The sequence below is a fragment of the Sinocyclocheilus grahami genome, unplaced genomic scaffold (assembly GCF_001515645.1).
Source record: "Sinocyclocheilus grahami isolate Dianchi unplaced genomic scaffold, SAMN03320097.WGS_v1.1 scaffold1794.1, whole genome shotgun sequence".
Lineage (NCBI taxonomy): Eukaryota > Metazoa > Chordata > Actinopteri > Cypriniformes > Cyprinidae > Sinocyclocheilus > Sinocyclocheilus grahami.
The window spans coordinates 101,916-110,005 of NW_015506973.1; the positions used below are offsets into that span (position 1 = coordinate 101,916).

Sequence of the window (8,090 nt, forward strand, 5' to 3'; positions counted from 1 at the left end):
CTGGTTTTCGGACCCCCCAATACAGTAAAACTGCACATTTTAGAGTGGCCTTTTATTGTGGGCAGCCTAAGGCACACCTGTGCAATAATCATGCTGTCTAATCAGCATCTTGATATGCCACACCTGTGAGGTGGATGGATTATCTCGGCAAAGGAGAAGTGCTCATTAACACAGATTTAGACAGATTTGTGTACACTATTTGAGAGAAATAGGCCTTTTGTGTACATAGAAAAAGTCTTAGATCTTTGAGTTCAGCTCATGAAAAATGGGGGCAAAAACAAGTGTTGCGTTTATAATTTTGTTCAGTGTATATATATATATATATATACACATACACAGTATTTCTGAATGATTTTTTATTTATATACAGTGGAATGGGATTTTTATATAGATTTCTCATGCCATATATATATATACACACACACACACACAGTGGCATGATAAATGTATATGAAAATCGCATGCCACTGCATATAAAAAAAATCATTCAGAAATTAAAAAAATGCTCAATAGAACATGTAGTATTTTGAATGTATCGGTTCATTCAATGCAGTAAAAAGTGGGGTTTAACTGCAAAGATTGTCCATTTATATTAAAGAAGCATATTCTCCATCTCATTTTACACTACTCTGACTTTCCCGATAGAGATCTCAGATTGATTTCCATAGCAACTGAAGTGAAAAAGGCCAGAGAAAAAAAAAAAGCACCTTATCTCATGATGTATGTTATAATGGTTCGTTTGGAAGGCAAGGAATTTTGAAATTAGTAATAGGTTAAGTGCATTAAAGCATTAGCCATACTTACAGCCTCATAAGCTGTTTTTATTGTGAGGTGGTCAGGGAGCCCTTTATCAAGATTCTGTGATCCTCACAATACTATTTGCAATCAATACTGCTCCTTCTGTTAAAGACTTGGAAAAAAGGGTGCATGAGCCAAAGGGCAAGTCTATGTTTCTGATGATGTTTAAACCTCTCTGACCTATTCTCTCCCAGAGAAATCGAGCCGTAGACCTTCGACCTGATCCATTTTGGCTCATAAGCCAGAGATCTCCCGAGGAAAGGTGTACAGGCTCTGTGCTAAGACCCTATACTGATTAGCATGAAAAACAGAGAAGAGCTGGAGGAAGTGCAGAGGTGCATGAAAACAGAGAATTACGAGGCTGTTTTCATCCTCTCTTGAGGCACGACTGTGTGAGCTGAAACCTCCCCTTTGGCTGCCTATGCAAAATGAGTTCAAGGGTCATCTCAGCATCCTACTTTTGATGTCTTTAATCTTGATGTAATTACAAGGGCTCCACACGCAACAACAAAGTGGGAGAAAGAGGAATGGATTACTTTTCCAAAGATGCCAGAGGAAGAGGGCCATTACTGTGTTTACACAACATGGTTTGAGTCAAGCCAGGGGCATGACCTACAATGACCAAACACTTCCTTTGTAATGACTGTGACCACTAAAGGAAGTTGACAAGGGCTGTTAAGTGGCAAACATGGCCATATTCGAAAAACTTGTGTCTTATTTCTACCAATAGAACCTTAGGCTTTGTAAACGGTGATGATTCAACCAGCGGTCAGGAGATCGCAAGGTCACAGAGAGGGTACCAATCTGATCAACTCCTAACTTCAATGCAAAATTCGCCACCAAACTAGACATGAAATGCTTAACCTGGCCACTAAACAGAGACAAAACACTAAATAGTGACATGAAGGATATGCTGTCCTAATCTAATACATATAGGCCTGGTTTCAAGACAGGGCTTAGGTTAAATCAGGATTAGGCAATAGTTGAATTAGGACATTTAAGTAGTTTTTAATAAACCTGCCTTAGAAAAAAATAACATCAGTGGTATGCATCTTGAGACAAAACAAAGGCACTGACATATTTTAAAATCTGTTAGTGCAAGTTTCTTTCAATTGAAACAGCTCAGAATTACATTTTAGTCTGGGACTATGCTTAAGCCTTGTCTGTGAAACCGGGGGATAAAAATCTTCAAAGATAACAGTGTCCAAATTGCAGACAATATACATTGGGTGAGCTGTGGTCGATTCACAAATAGAGGGAGATTGCCTATGGGATTACATCTCTGCCACAATTTTTCAAAAAGTGCGTTTTGCACGCGCTTGAACTGAGTTTTGTGGAGAAAATGTTTGTCTTGCAAAGAAGAAAGTATTTAGAGCATGCAGAAATAAATTTTGCATTTAAAATAAGTTTTTGGATGTGTGCAGACCTTCTCTTTTGTGTGTGCAACGTTTCACTAGCTTGCTCACCTGATGCCCACCCTCAGTGCTCTCTAAATGCCAATGGCTCGCTTGCTCAACACAACCCAGCGTGACAATTAGAGCCCGACCGATATATCGTTTTGCCGATATTGGCCGATATGAGCCTGTCGCCGATATATCAGTATCAGCAAATATGCCGCTGATACGAAATTTTTTTTTTACAGATCATAAAACGCAGATAAAATGCTTGAAATCGCGAGATAGTGACACCAGTCAACACTTTCACTTCAGTAAGGAGGTCTCTTGTTCAGGCAGCAGTATTCAAGCGTTGTCTTATTTGACCGTAAGTGCCCTGCGAAGTGGACTTCACATGAAATTCCGCCATGATTCCAGTTCCAAGGGAACAAACACGTTTAACGCACGCATTAAAGTGTGCGAGACGTGAATTTATTTTGTATTTATTTACAGAGGTATATTATGTCACACTTCACACTTCTCTAGTAAGTTTCGTCTGTGTGTGAAGACAGTAGCGCAAATCCGTGAATGAATGTTCCGAAGTGAAATAAACTTCAACGGAATAAAGTTGAATGGAATTGAATTGAATTAAAGTTGAATAAACTTCAACTTTACTGTTCAGTGCACTGATGTAAGACTCATTTTGGATAATAAAGATTATTGTTAAATTGTTAAATCCCCTGCCTCCATTACGTATCTCTGTCACGTCATTATAAGTGTTTCATCACCACATTTGAGTGATCATTGCAAAAAATAAACTACAAAGGTTTCCGTTTGAAAGAGATTTAAGATTAAAATAAGCACCGCATTAAAAAATGTATTAAATAAAGACAGCAATATGCATTTTAGTAATCAAGTGTTCAATATAAAAGGTTACCATGAGTGCAGCTATGAGTTAAATTATGACCTGAACTGTATTTATTTTATGTAAAATAAAATTATGAACAGAATCTGGAATTATAAGGAATGTGCATTAGTTTCATTAATGCAATCTGATTACGTGGCATGCATGACAGAGCAATAAAAATATTGTTGACTGCCGATTCATCTAAATGCCACATAATGGAAGTGCACTGTTTACAGTTTCCATCCTGTTAACGTATTATCCAGTTCCTGCAGCCTGACCTGAAGTTAAGACAGTCTGCGGAACTATCCAATCACAGAAAGGCTTGACCAATCACAGACTGTGCTAGGGGCGGGCGCTAAATCAAACACGAATGTTTGGATTCTTTAGGAAACAGTAAAAAATATTCTTATTGGTTTCCTTGGCCAGTAACATATCTAAATGCAAGGCAAAATTCATAGCTGTGTAAAACGAGAGCGTTATGTCTGAGGGCACAGACTTACCACTTAAAAGAGGGGAAGATTGAATCTCTCTGTAGTTCCTGGTTCAGCTTTGTGGATTTAAAATGGATGCGTGGTTCAGCCAATCACGAGTTACTCCCTTTAAAGAAACCCCGATTACGTCATTAGGTGGGCGGGCCCACAAACCAAACCTTCAAAACCAAGATGTCAATGCATTGAAGACTGAACACATACAGTATATATAAAATAAAAATATCTTACATATAATATCTGTTCATATAATATATCTGTACACAATGTATTTAAAATCTAAGGCTAAGTATATTGTAAATGTAAGTTTTATTTAAAAATGCTTTATAATATTTATAGGCTTAAGTGAGATAAAAATTTTAAATAAATCAAACTACAAACCCATATTTCATGCACCATATTCTCTCCATGTTTGTAAATTTAATATAGCCTTCAGTTCTTTCTGTTTTATAAGGCTGTTGAGTTGTTTGATTGCAAATTACTTTTCCTTATTTAAATTACCACAGTTGAATTATTAGAAAGCATAAGGCTTTTTTTAAATTCCAGTCATGTTTGGTTTATCAGTAAAAAAATATAATCAGAACATGGTCATTTCAGTTGGCCTGTCTGATATCAGCATTTTTAATAGTATATTTCAGACAAATATGAATACTATACAAGAACAAAAGAAGAGTACATTTGCAAAAACAGATAACTGCGTTTTTAACAATTTACAAAAATCAAGTTTTCTCATTGTGCATTCCAATTAATCTCAATCAAACTGCAGTTGGGTTAAACATGATAACATAATAAAAAACATGATTTTTGAAAGAAAAAAAAAACGAGTTATCTGTTTTTGCAAATAAACTCTTAAAGGGGTCAGATGTTGCTAAAAAAGAACATTATTTTGTGTATTTGGTTTAATGAAATGTGTTTATGCGGTTTAAGGTTCAAAAAACACATTATTTTCCACATACTGTACATTATTGTTTCTCCTCTATGCCCCGCCTTTCTGAAACGCATCGATTTTTACAAAGCTTATCGGTCTGAAAAGCGAGGTGTGCTCTGGTTGGCCAGCTATCCAAAGAATTGTGATTGGCCAAATACCTCAAGCGTGTGACGGAAATGTTACGCCCTTTACCATACTGTGATGCCCTGTCCGGCTGGAGCGACGAGACAAAAACATTAAAACCCATTATAAACGAGGCATTAGTTGCATCCAGTGGAGACATAATTACAGATTATAATGACTTATACTGTCTTTTTACTCGTTGCGTTGCATCGCGCCGCGTAAACATAAAACCATGTCTGCATTTGTGATCGGAGAAATGACAAAAAACAAGCACTCCTCTACATGGCTCAAAACTCGCATTTGAATCATCAGTTGCAAATTCTTTAAATATAAAAAACGTACTTACAGTCTGTGAGTCAGAACAGCCGGCATTGTAGTCTACTCTACTAGGATCAGGAAACATTTCTCCATAAAATGCGCTGGACACATCTGAATATTTGGGTTGAACTGTTCTGGAACAGTGTTTTAAATACCACTTAACCACTGATTTCTAGTCGTGTCCTCTTTTGGAAGGCCAAACAAAGTAGTTTTGCTTTCATAACGAAACACACGGCGGCCTAGAGTGAGCGGAGGGCGGCTAGAGTGAGCGGCGGCAGGCAGGCTTGAGAACGGCGTGGCCGGCGGATTCGACGAAGGAGTGTCTGATGGGCTTGCGGCAACCACATGTGACGACCCCGGGCTGGATTCCGCGCACCAAGAGCTTGTAACACTCCAAAGAGAAAGGAAAAATTTAAATCACATCATATGGCCCCTTTAAAATATTATGTAATCCCTCAAGCAGTATACAAAGTATGTGTGCATAAAAACTTGAAAATAATTAATGTTGCTTCTAAAGGAGTTTAGCACATCACACTGAGGGACAGGTAAAATTTCCGAAGGAATTTAAGGTAAAAGACTAATTTCTGTACAAAGCTTTTATAAGGGCTGATGCAATATTTAAAAATGTGTCATACGTTTCTTGCATGCAACACATGAATGAATCATGTACAGCACATGTAGGCTAATTTACCTTAACAATCCCACATGTTTGTACTGCGTGATCTTTACACAATGCTTTGAAACGCACAATGTGAAATTTCACAATGAAAGAAAAGGCGAGAGGGAGACAGCAAGAGACCAACTTGTTTTCTCTACTCCTCTCTCCCCTTTTTTGTTTTATTTAAGGCTAATTTCCATTTCTTTTCTTTGTGTTGAATTTTGTCTGCATAATTGCATCCAGTCTTATTGCTGCCTGGGGCAGTGTGGATTATGGAGAGGCTTGCCACTGCTTGTAACTTATTGAAGTTTAAAATTATTTTCTGCTCTCCTATGGGCAGCTGATTTGAGAGCAGCACAGCGGTAACTAATAGATCTAATCTGCTTATAATGAGCCTGTATAACACATTATTTACTCAGCAGAGAACACGGATAAAGAGCAATTTAGCACCACTTTGATAAACCGAAACAAGTGGATGTGGATGAAACTGTAATGGCCTGTGCTGTCCTTTGAACCATCAAGATCAAGAGAATGTAGCTACTGCTTCAACAGCCAAAAGGGTTTATTTAGTAAAAATTTGCAGTAAATGTTGTTTCTTCTACAACATGAAGCTTTTTCTCATAGCACAAGGCCTCTGGGCAAAAATCTTTTTCAAATATTTAAATAAGCCCTGCCATCTTCGTTGAGGGAGAGACTTGCTTACCATGCGTTTTGCATAATTAATTTTCTAATTTGCATGCTGCACCCAATCTTTTGTGATTAATTCAAAGAGGTTAGGCTTCACTACAGTGAATATTTTGGACTGAAAAAAAAAGATGATTTGCTTATATCTTTGGATGTTATTGTTGCAAAAATTGTCCATTTATTCTTTTATTCAGCAAGAAAATTGTATTTCAACAGATATTTATGTCCCTTGAGACTGTAATGACTCCATGAGAAATAACGCTTGTCAGAGAATCCATACTTTAACTGAAGTGACAAATGAAATCTCATCAGCACATGATACCGCAGTACCCTCCACAATGAACCCCACCCTCGCTTGAGATGCCGGCCTCAGAAAATAAGCAGACAAATAGCAGTTCCTTAGGATTGATAAGAAATTTCTCAGTGAAGGTTTAGTGAAATCTATTTTTTATACTTTCAACAGACAGGAAATTTCCAGCAAAATCACAGCTGGAGGAGCCATCCAATCCTCGGCTGTGTATCTGAGATGATTTTAGGCTGTATAAGGAAAACAGGAGACAATTGGTTGTACAAGTATGAGGAAAACATGCACATTTCACACATGTTATCTTCACTGGGGTGCAAAGCATTATTTGAATTTGCATGTATTACCAATCCTAATTTTAATTTAAAGTGATTTCTCCCCCCACCATCCATTAGTCATGGTAAATCGATAAAAACCCACTGGGAGAATGCTTTGCTAATGACTGGCACACAGTTTCGCTAGAGCACTCATCAGGACTATCTCTCTTTCTCTCGCTCTTTCTCCAGGCAGTGGTCCTTAATTGCAATATTTAAAAGAGTGCAAGCACAGAAGAAGTCCCTTGTGTGTTTTGACTGTCTGCTACAATGTACCATAATGACTGTACACTTGCAAATGATGTAGAATGGATAAACTTTAGCCAAACATAAATGTAGGCATGAAATGCATATTCATTTTCAAATTCTCTAAATGTATGTTATTGATATTACTGTATTACTGTTATGTTTTGAAGGCTTTTCTCCGTCCCAGTGGTCTTGGTATTTACTGACACCTACTGGCATGGATGTATGAAGCTTCACTGAAGCTGTTTACCTTTTGTTTTGTTCCTTTTATATTTCTTTGCTCATTCTACACAAAGCATTCTTGGTTTCAATCAAAATGAGCACTGTGTGCAAGTGCTATTGATATCTTTAACATATTAATATTATGAAACGTATGAATATATATTTTTTCTTAACAAACACAATTACATAAAAACAGACACCAAAGTCTGTTAATAGACACAATCTGTCTTTTCAAAGTAGTCGTGAAACAAATTACAAAAACGTTAAAAAACGTAAAATGACATGAATTGAGCTACCATAAAATAGTTATTATGAAAATCTGAACAGTTGCCATACCCAGCCCTGTTCCCAAACACACACACACACACACACACACACACACACACACTCACTCATTCATATAATATTTTTTATCTCTCCTCATATTCCATGCCTGAAGTCTATGGTGGATTTATTTGCTTTATCGCTGTTACACAGAAGCTCCTTCTTGGCAACAGTGTGTGAGCACTGATAGCCACTAAATGAATTTGGGCTCATGAGATGCACAGACTCATAAATGCCTCATGCACTGATAACTGCATATCTTACCTTGACGTTTGTCCTGTTCTATCCACTAAGCCCTGCTACCGTAGAGCCGTGTGTACTTATGGCTTCCAGAACATCCCAAACATGAAGCAGTCTTGCCATATTGTCTTTGGAATAGCTCCTTTGGGGGGGGGGGGGGGGG

The 8,090-nt window shown here is 37.6% G+C and overlaps 1 protein-coding gene across 1 annotated transcript in view; it reads right to left on the reverse strand.

Annotated features, from left to right (window-relative positions):
- triqk (triple QxxK/R motif containing) overlaps positions 1-3,649 on the reverse strand; it is a 24,983-nt gene extending 21,334 nt beyond the window's left edge. Inside the window, exon 1 of the mRNA XM_016259111.1 lies at positions 3,579-3,649. The gene's annotated coding sequence lies outside the window, so the exon portion shown is untranslated. The remainder of the gene's footprint in view (positions 1-3,578) is intronic.
- Positions 3,650-8,090: the final 4,441 nt, after the last annotated feature.